This window comes from Mytilus galloprovincialis, chromosome 13, assembly GCF_965363235.1.
Source record: "Mytilus galloprovincialis chromosome 13, xbMytGall1.hap1.1, whole genome shotgun sequence".
Classification (NCBI taxonomy): domain Eukaryota; kingdom Metazoa; phylum Mollusca; class Bivalvia; order Mytilida; family Mytilidae; genus Mytilus; species Mytilus galloprovincialis.
The window spans coordinates 63,317,006-63,324,488 of NC_134850.1; the positions used below are offsets into that span (position 1 = coordinate 63,317,006).

General features: G+C 32.2%; 1 long non-coding RNA gene across 1 annotated transcript; it reads right to left on the bottom strand.

Annotated features, from left to right (window-relative positions):
• Positions 1-200: 200 nt before the first annotated feature.
• LOC143056941 (uncharacterized) lies at positions 201-3,557 on the bottom strand. The gene is made up of 3 exons (XR_012972573.1): positions 3,323-3,557; positions 1,042-1,316; positions 201-376 (listed from the first exon to the last, which is right to left on the bottom strand). It is a non-coding gene; the product is annotated as an uncharacterized LOC143056941 (long non-coding RNA).
• Positions 3,558-7,483: the final 3,926 nt, after the last annotated feature.

Here is a 7,483-nt window from a genome sequence, read left to right on the forward strand (position 1 = left end):
AATATCTTTGTATTATGTATTTGTGTGATTTGTATTAATTTTGTATTTGTTTCATTTCCAAATTTATTTTACGGCATTGTGTTTTGTTATACTACCTTAACAGTCAGTTAATAAAACGACAATAATAGAACTGTAGCATTATTGTGATCACAAGGGCTACAGCGAAACTCAGGCTTGACATTACACAAACGTACATCAACCTACAAACCTCTGTCTGGTATACAAGCCATATTATGCGTCGTGTTACAAGGATGCCACATTTCAGTATTATTCGGGCATGTTATCGTGCATAGGTGACACGGGTCAAAAGATTGAGCAGGATTATAGGAGGTACCGTTAGTACATGGTTTGCACTGTGTATCAGTAAAACTTAATGCTGAAAATATAAAATATATTTCAATTACGAAGGAAGTACACAACATTATTGTTAACATTTTGTGTTCCTCGATTTTAGTGTTAAGAAAAGGATTTTTTTTTATATGTTATTGTAAATATACATTATATCACTTCAATAATCTAAACAAAAGCGTATAATGACGCATGTCTATATATCTAAAGATCTTAATCCCAACGCGAAATTCATCCTATTAATATGCACTACTGAGTTAATTACAATAGAATATAAAAGAACTTATATTTCTGGTTTATGTCTCCCAAAGAAAATCATATATTGTAATCACCATGCACCATCTACATGTGTCATGTAATTAACTCTTAACCATGAATATATAAATACTGTGCCTATATACGCTGTAAACTGAATGTAACATTTGGTAAAATAAAAGAAAAATCATGTTTTTTTTACGTAAACACCTTTTACATGCCTTCCATTTGCAGACCGAAAGTGAAATAATTGATATACCTAGTAATTGATTTACTCATAAAGTGTATTGCAAACGACAATGGGATTTTCTTTTCAAGTAATCATATCAACAACTTATTTTCTGTGCTAGATGTCTTTAAATAAACTCATTAAAGATACCAGGATTAACATTGTGTACGCCAGACGCGCGTTCTGTCTACAAAAAAAACAAATCTTACCATTTGCTACTAATCCATGACCAGCAGAACAAAGAGAATTGGTCTGACAGAAGCCTCTTCCTGTTTCTCGTTGGTCTTTTGTAAAATGATACCCTAGAATACATCCACAAATAGTGTTCGATGTTGCTGTGCATGGAGACAAGATTGCTGATACCCAATGATTCATGACAACCTCCTCACACCTTGTACATCTAGTACAGTAGTTGACTCTGTTTGAGGTAACCTGATAGGCACCATCCGGGCATGGAACGCACTGCATTTTGGGTGTTTGAGTTCTGTAAAAAAAATTGTATATAATCACTTGATCCAGTGTCCAAACCATGCTAACCATGTTTAACAACAGATAAAATAAGCCAATAAAACAGATAGTGTATATCCTATCTTTAAATGAGTTGAAACCAAATTGAAAAACTTTTAAATGCCTTCCATGTGCAGACCGAAAGTGAAATAATTGATAGAATAAAAGCCCTTTCACCTAGTAAATGATTTACTAACAAAATTTATTGCAGCTGACAATTGTTGTTTTTTTTTCTCAAGTAATCCAGTCAACAACTCATTACCTGCGCTGTATGTTCCTAAATACACTCATTAAATATACCAGGATTTAAATTGTGTACGCCAGACGCGCGTTCTGCCTACAAAAAAATGATCACTGGCCCACCATTCAAAACAAGAAACAACATTCATTATCATAGGAGTGAGAGGGGCTGTTATGCGTGGATCTAAACAAAATAATCTTAAATATCTTGCAAAATTTTCTGTATAGCCAAAGTTGTAAAAGAGGAACGAAAGATACCAAAGGGACAGTCAAACTCATAAATCTAAAACAAACTGACAACGCCATGGCTAAAAATGAAAAAGACAAACAAACAACAGCACACATGACACAACATAGAAAACTAAAGAATAAACAACACGAACCCAAACAAAAAAATAGGGGTGATCTCAGGTGCTCCGAAAGGGTAAGCAGATCCTGCTCCACATGTGGCATCCGTCGTGTTGTTTATGTGATAACAAATCCGGTAAACAGTCTAATTCGGTAGGTCACATTCATGAAAGGGAAGGGGATTGTAGATTGTAAAAACTAGATATACAGAAACAAAAGTGTAAATTCATCATATGCACATTTCTACGATTGTTAGCAAATAATTCAATACACGCGGACGCATGACATGGATTTACTTGATATGTAATTGTCAAGTTTTGTCAATATTTAAATGCATCATGGTTTACCAAGATCATTTGACGAAATAATAATTCAGCTTTTGCAAGCAAAATGGGCAGCAGAGGTTAAAATGCAGATGATTGTCATATTTGTTTCTTTTGGTGTCCAAACATTTTACAGAGAGAAAATTCGGAGCGGAATATACTGCAAGTTTTATTTCTTAATTAAAGGATATATGGCCAGAGTACCAAATCGTTCATGAAACGCCAAGACAACCTCAAAGTCAATGAAGCGTTGGAAGTGCAAATGCTGATATAAAGATATGACAATTACATAGATGGTCATGGATGCGGGAGAATGGTTGTAAAAATTGGTAATTAAATTTGTTCAATTTCAAACAAATTAAAGCTATCATTAAACACCCTATAAGCCAATGTTTGGAGTAGAGGCAAAGTTTGCATTTGTTTTGCCACATAATTATTATTTTTTTTTTTTTTTTGCTTTTTGAACAAAATCGGTTATCTTTAAGATATACCACAGGGTTTCGAGATAACATCGAAATTGATATATATATATTGATCACATTGATATATACATTGATCATTATTGATAGAGATAACTTTACATGCATTGTTTGCCAAAAGCCTACGTCAAATACACATTCATGTTCTTAATGTAAATGCACGGTCATCTCATATTGGTAACACAAATGGGGATGAAGGTTATGGAACATATGTTTTGTGTTTTGTGTCCCTAGACCAACCAGTGATTCTACAAAATCCCTTAAAAAATTTAATTCTACATAATCCCTGATTATACAAATTCATTGTAACATAGAAATGATATAGAATAAAAATTGGGAATAAAGACGAAAAAACATGGACTTGTTTTCTAAATATATTGTGTCTCCAAAAACTGTGGTCACAACTTAACATATTAATATAAATTTAAATACTCTTTACAATGCAATATCATTATGATCTAGATTAAAATGAATCATTTTGACAAAAGGGTTTTAATTCATGTTTACATATATCATTAATATACATACTTCCTGAATTAAAAAGGTTAATGTTTTAGAATATAAACTTTTATGTAAAAGAGAACGCTACTCACCACACAGTCGCCAACCGAATGGAATCCAGGTCCACAATAAAAGCATACCTTTCCGTTTTTCTCATACGAAGGCCATGAATTGTAATTACAGTAAATAGAGTCCAAAAAAGTAAGAAGCACAGAGCAATTAAACAAATTCTGTCGGTGATACATCATAGTTTATGATTTTAAATTTGTTCTAAAGATGCATGATTTAGTTTTATTTCATATTCCCAATTGTGAAATTAAATTGAGAAAAAGAAACTACGTTTAACCTGGAAATACCAAACCTTTTAAAACAGAACCAACACTAATGACGACGAAAGATAAACGTGTAACATTTAAATGTAAATATACTGTCCTTTTACAGTTCTACTCATAACTATTATACATAAATTTTGTTTATCCTCTGTTGAATAAAATTAACTTTGAGATAACCGATATGCGATTGCAACCAAATATTTAAAACACTAAGAAAACGATATCCAGGTAAAAAAAAGTGTCGCCAAAGAGTAAAACAAAAGAGTCTATACCAATTATAACAAGAATTAGATATCGTGCCGATTCTAAAAAAGATGTAAATTTTAAGGTTATTTATTATCAATTTTAAATTACTACCATGCACTACATTAAGCCCCAGTCCCACTAGACCACGATCGGGCCCAAAAAATTACCAGTGTAAACTCATTTAAACGGGGAAACCAACGGTCTAATCTATATAAAAACGATAAGCATGGTTGAACCGTTATAGCAAATGGATAATTACATACAGAAAAACAAAATCTAGAGAGGGTTTTTTTTATATATATATTCTATGTGAAAATGAAAATGAGAATGATGGTCGTAGTATGAGCGTAGTCAGGTTATAAGAAGAGCGTGATGAGGACGGCAAGGGCGTGCTAGAATCGTACTATGGTCGTGAACAGCGTGGTATAGTCATAGTGGAAGCGTAGTTGGGTAGCAGTAAGAACGTGGTGGTCGTAGTGAGGTCTTAATAACATCGCTGTGAAATCGTAGGTTAGTCTCTCTGAATAGAATCATCAAAATTTGCATTTTTTTCAGAGATCGTAGTGCGATCGTGGCCTAGTGGGACTGCGGTATTACTTAATTAACCAAATAAAATCACAAATAAAGGAAAATAGCCACAAGAAAGTTCTTGATTTTGGACAGCCACGTGGTATTCTTGCATATCTGCTGTTCACATCTTTATCTTCCCCCTTTACACCTTTATCGGTGGAATGAAAACAGAATGTCACACAAACGCATTAACACATATACACAATGTATGTTGATATCAAAACAGTTATGAACAGATCTGCACAATAAACGAATAAGCTCTAGACCAAGGTTTCAATAATCGAGATTATCGCTATTTTGTGCATTTTTCCTTTGATCGTTTTTTGTTATCATTTTTCATATCATGCTACTTGCTTGAGATGGAAAATTATCGCTAGAAACTAAGCAGGCACGTGACGTTGCTAACGAAATTGACATGAAATTGACAACTTCGTCATAGGTAAAATAGCGATAAACAGATTATCATTGGTCATCTCAACTCGATTGCCTTTCTTGTTTCGCCGTCCCGGCTCAAGCGAGAAAATCAATCTCGTTGAGATGATCAACGATAATCTATAAATATACACCGATTCCAGGCGGAGCAACCGAAATTGGCAAAGGTTAAACTACCTTAGGTATCAAATGATTTACACTTTAGATGTAAAAGAAGATTTGAAATTTTGAATATGATGTACTTCCTACGCATTGTCATTGGTTACTGGTTTTATCATATCATCGTCATATTTGTATCTCTAAACTTTGTTTTTATATTTTTTATTGATTTCTCCTTTTTTTATTTGTTTTACACTTGAATTATGGATCACATCCCTTGATTTGTGCTCTTTGTTTTAAATCGTATTTACCCATTGGGATTCTGTGCTTAGAGCGATTGTCTAATTTGAAAGTCCACTGAATCTTAAATCATAGCCACATAAATCGTCTGAAAAATTCAATCGAATAACAAAAACTCGAAATAGTGGTTTATCCATTGGACAGCAGCATACCGTACAACTAAAGCAGATAAACAGAATGATGACCTGTTTTACTGTTCTGCATGTTTTTTGATTGACATTTCTTGTTCTCGCTTTTATGTGTTAATAAGCATTAAAAAGATATTAAGTATGTAGCTCACATTAATAACTTTTTCGTATTTAACCAATAGAGAACACGATACATACATTGATAGTGTCCAATTCGAAAATGGACAAACACTTACGGACAATAGCAAGTACTGATGAGTACGATACGCAAGGCAAATAAAGGAATACATGTATTAAAGACGGGTTGAGTACTACTTAAATATATTAAAAATGTTCTCAGCTAATGGAGGCATGCTTGTACAATTGAATGTTTTGTCCACCAAGTTCGCATTTCAAATATAAAAACCAGCCATAGACCATCAAAACATATATGATGGATAATTTGTGAACAGTATTAAGTGTTTTCAACCCACATTTTCGAATGCGTCAAAATCAAATTAATATTATAAGTAGCTACTGAGTCGATGTCAGACTTTTAAAAGCCAATACTTTTGCACTTACATTATGTTAATTTGATTTTGATATCAATGATATTAAAAATGTATCCCCTATCAAACGATCCCAAAACTAAGACAAAAACGATACGTTTTTTGCTTGAAATATGATGTCATTTACCAAGAATCCGTCCATTATTCTAATCTACACATATTCAATCAACAGAACTTGACAAATAGAAACTAATACAATCACTCCCATTTCTACATGAATTAATCAAAGCCTTAAAGGTTACAGACGCCACTGGACAATTTGGTATTGAAGCCAATGGGCAGGTTGTTATAGACGCAACTTGATAGGTTGGTATTGAAGACATTCGGCGGGTTGGTTGTTAAACACTTGGCTGGTTATTGTTGAAGCCACTGGACTGGTATTTGCTGCCTAGTTAATGTGTTTGTGACTTTTATTTTTTATCCACATGTAAAAAGAATTAATGTTGAGAGGAGTCATATATCTAGTGAGATGTAATGATGTTTTATATCTAATTCAATTTAAGTATAGAACGCCGTAACTACCTTATGGTACTTCCCCTGATGATCATGAGGTTTTTCTTTATCGTGATGAAATTTTTCTTTATTATGATGAGATTTTTCTATATTATGAAGAGATTTTTCTTTTTTATGAGGGTTTTCTTTATTGTTGAGTTTTTCCTTATTGTGATGAGGTTATTCTCTATTATAATGAGATTTGTCTTTTTTATTATAAGCTTTTTCTTTATTATATTAAATGAGGTTTTTCTCTATTATGATGAGATTTTTCTCTATTATGATGAGGTTTTTCTTTATTTTGATTAGGTTTTTCTTTATTATGATGAGCTAATTCTTTATCATGATGAGCTTGTTCTCTATTATGAAGCTTTTTCTCTGTAATGATGAGTTTTTTCATTATTATGATGAGCTATTTCTCTATTATGATAACCTTTGTTTTTTTTATGATGAGCTTTTTCTCCATTATGATGAGGTGTTCTTTCTCATGATGAGATTTTTCTTTATCAGGATGAGTCTTTTCTTTTTTATGATGAGCTGTTTCTCTATTATTATGAGGTTTTTCTTAATTAAGATGAGATTTTTCTTTATTTTGGTGAGCTAATTCTTTATTATGATGAGATTTTTCTCTATTATGATGCGCTTGTTCTTTTTTATGATAAGGGTTTTTTTTGTTGTGATGAGGGTTTTCTTTATTATGATGAGTTTTTTTTTTTATTATGATGAGGGTTTTCTTTATTTTGATGAGGTTTTTCTTTATCATGATGAGGTTTGTCTTTTTTATGATGAGCTTTTTCTCTATTATGATGAGATTTTTCTTTATTATGATGAGCTTTTTCTCTATTATGATGAGGTGTGTCTTTATTTTGATGAGTTTTTTTTATTATGATGAGGGTTTTCTTTATTATGATGAGGATTTTCTTTATTATGATGAGCTTTTTCTCTATTATGATGAGCTTTATCTTTATTATGATGAGCTTATTCTCTATTATGATGAGCTTTTTCTTTATTATGATGAGCTTTTTCTCTATTATGATGAGCTTTTCTTTTTTATGATGAGCTTTTTCTCTATAATGATGAGGTTTTTCTTTATTTTGATGAGGTTT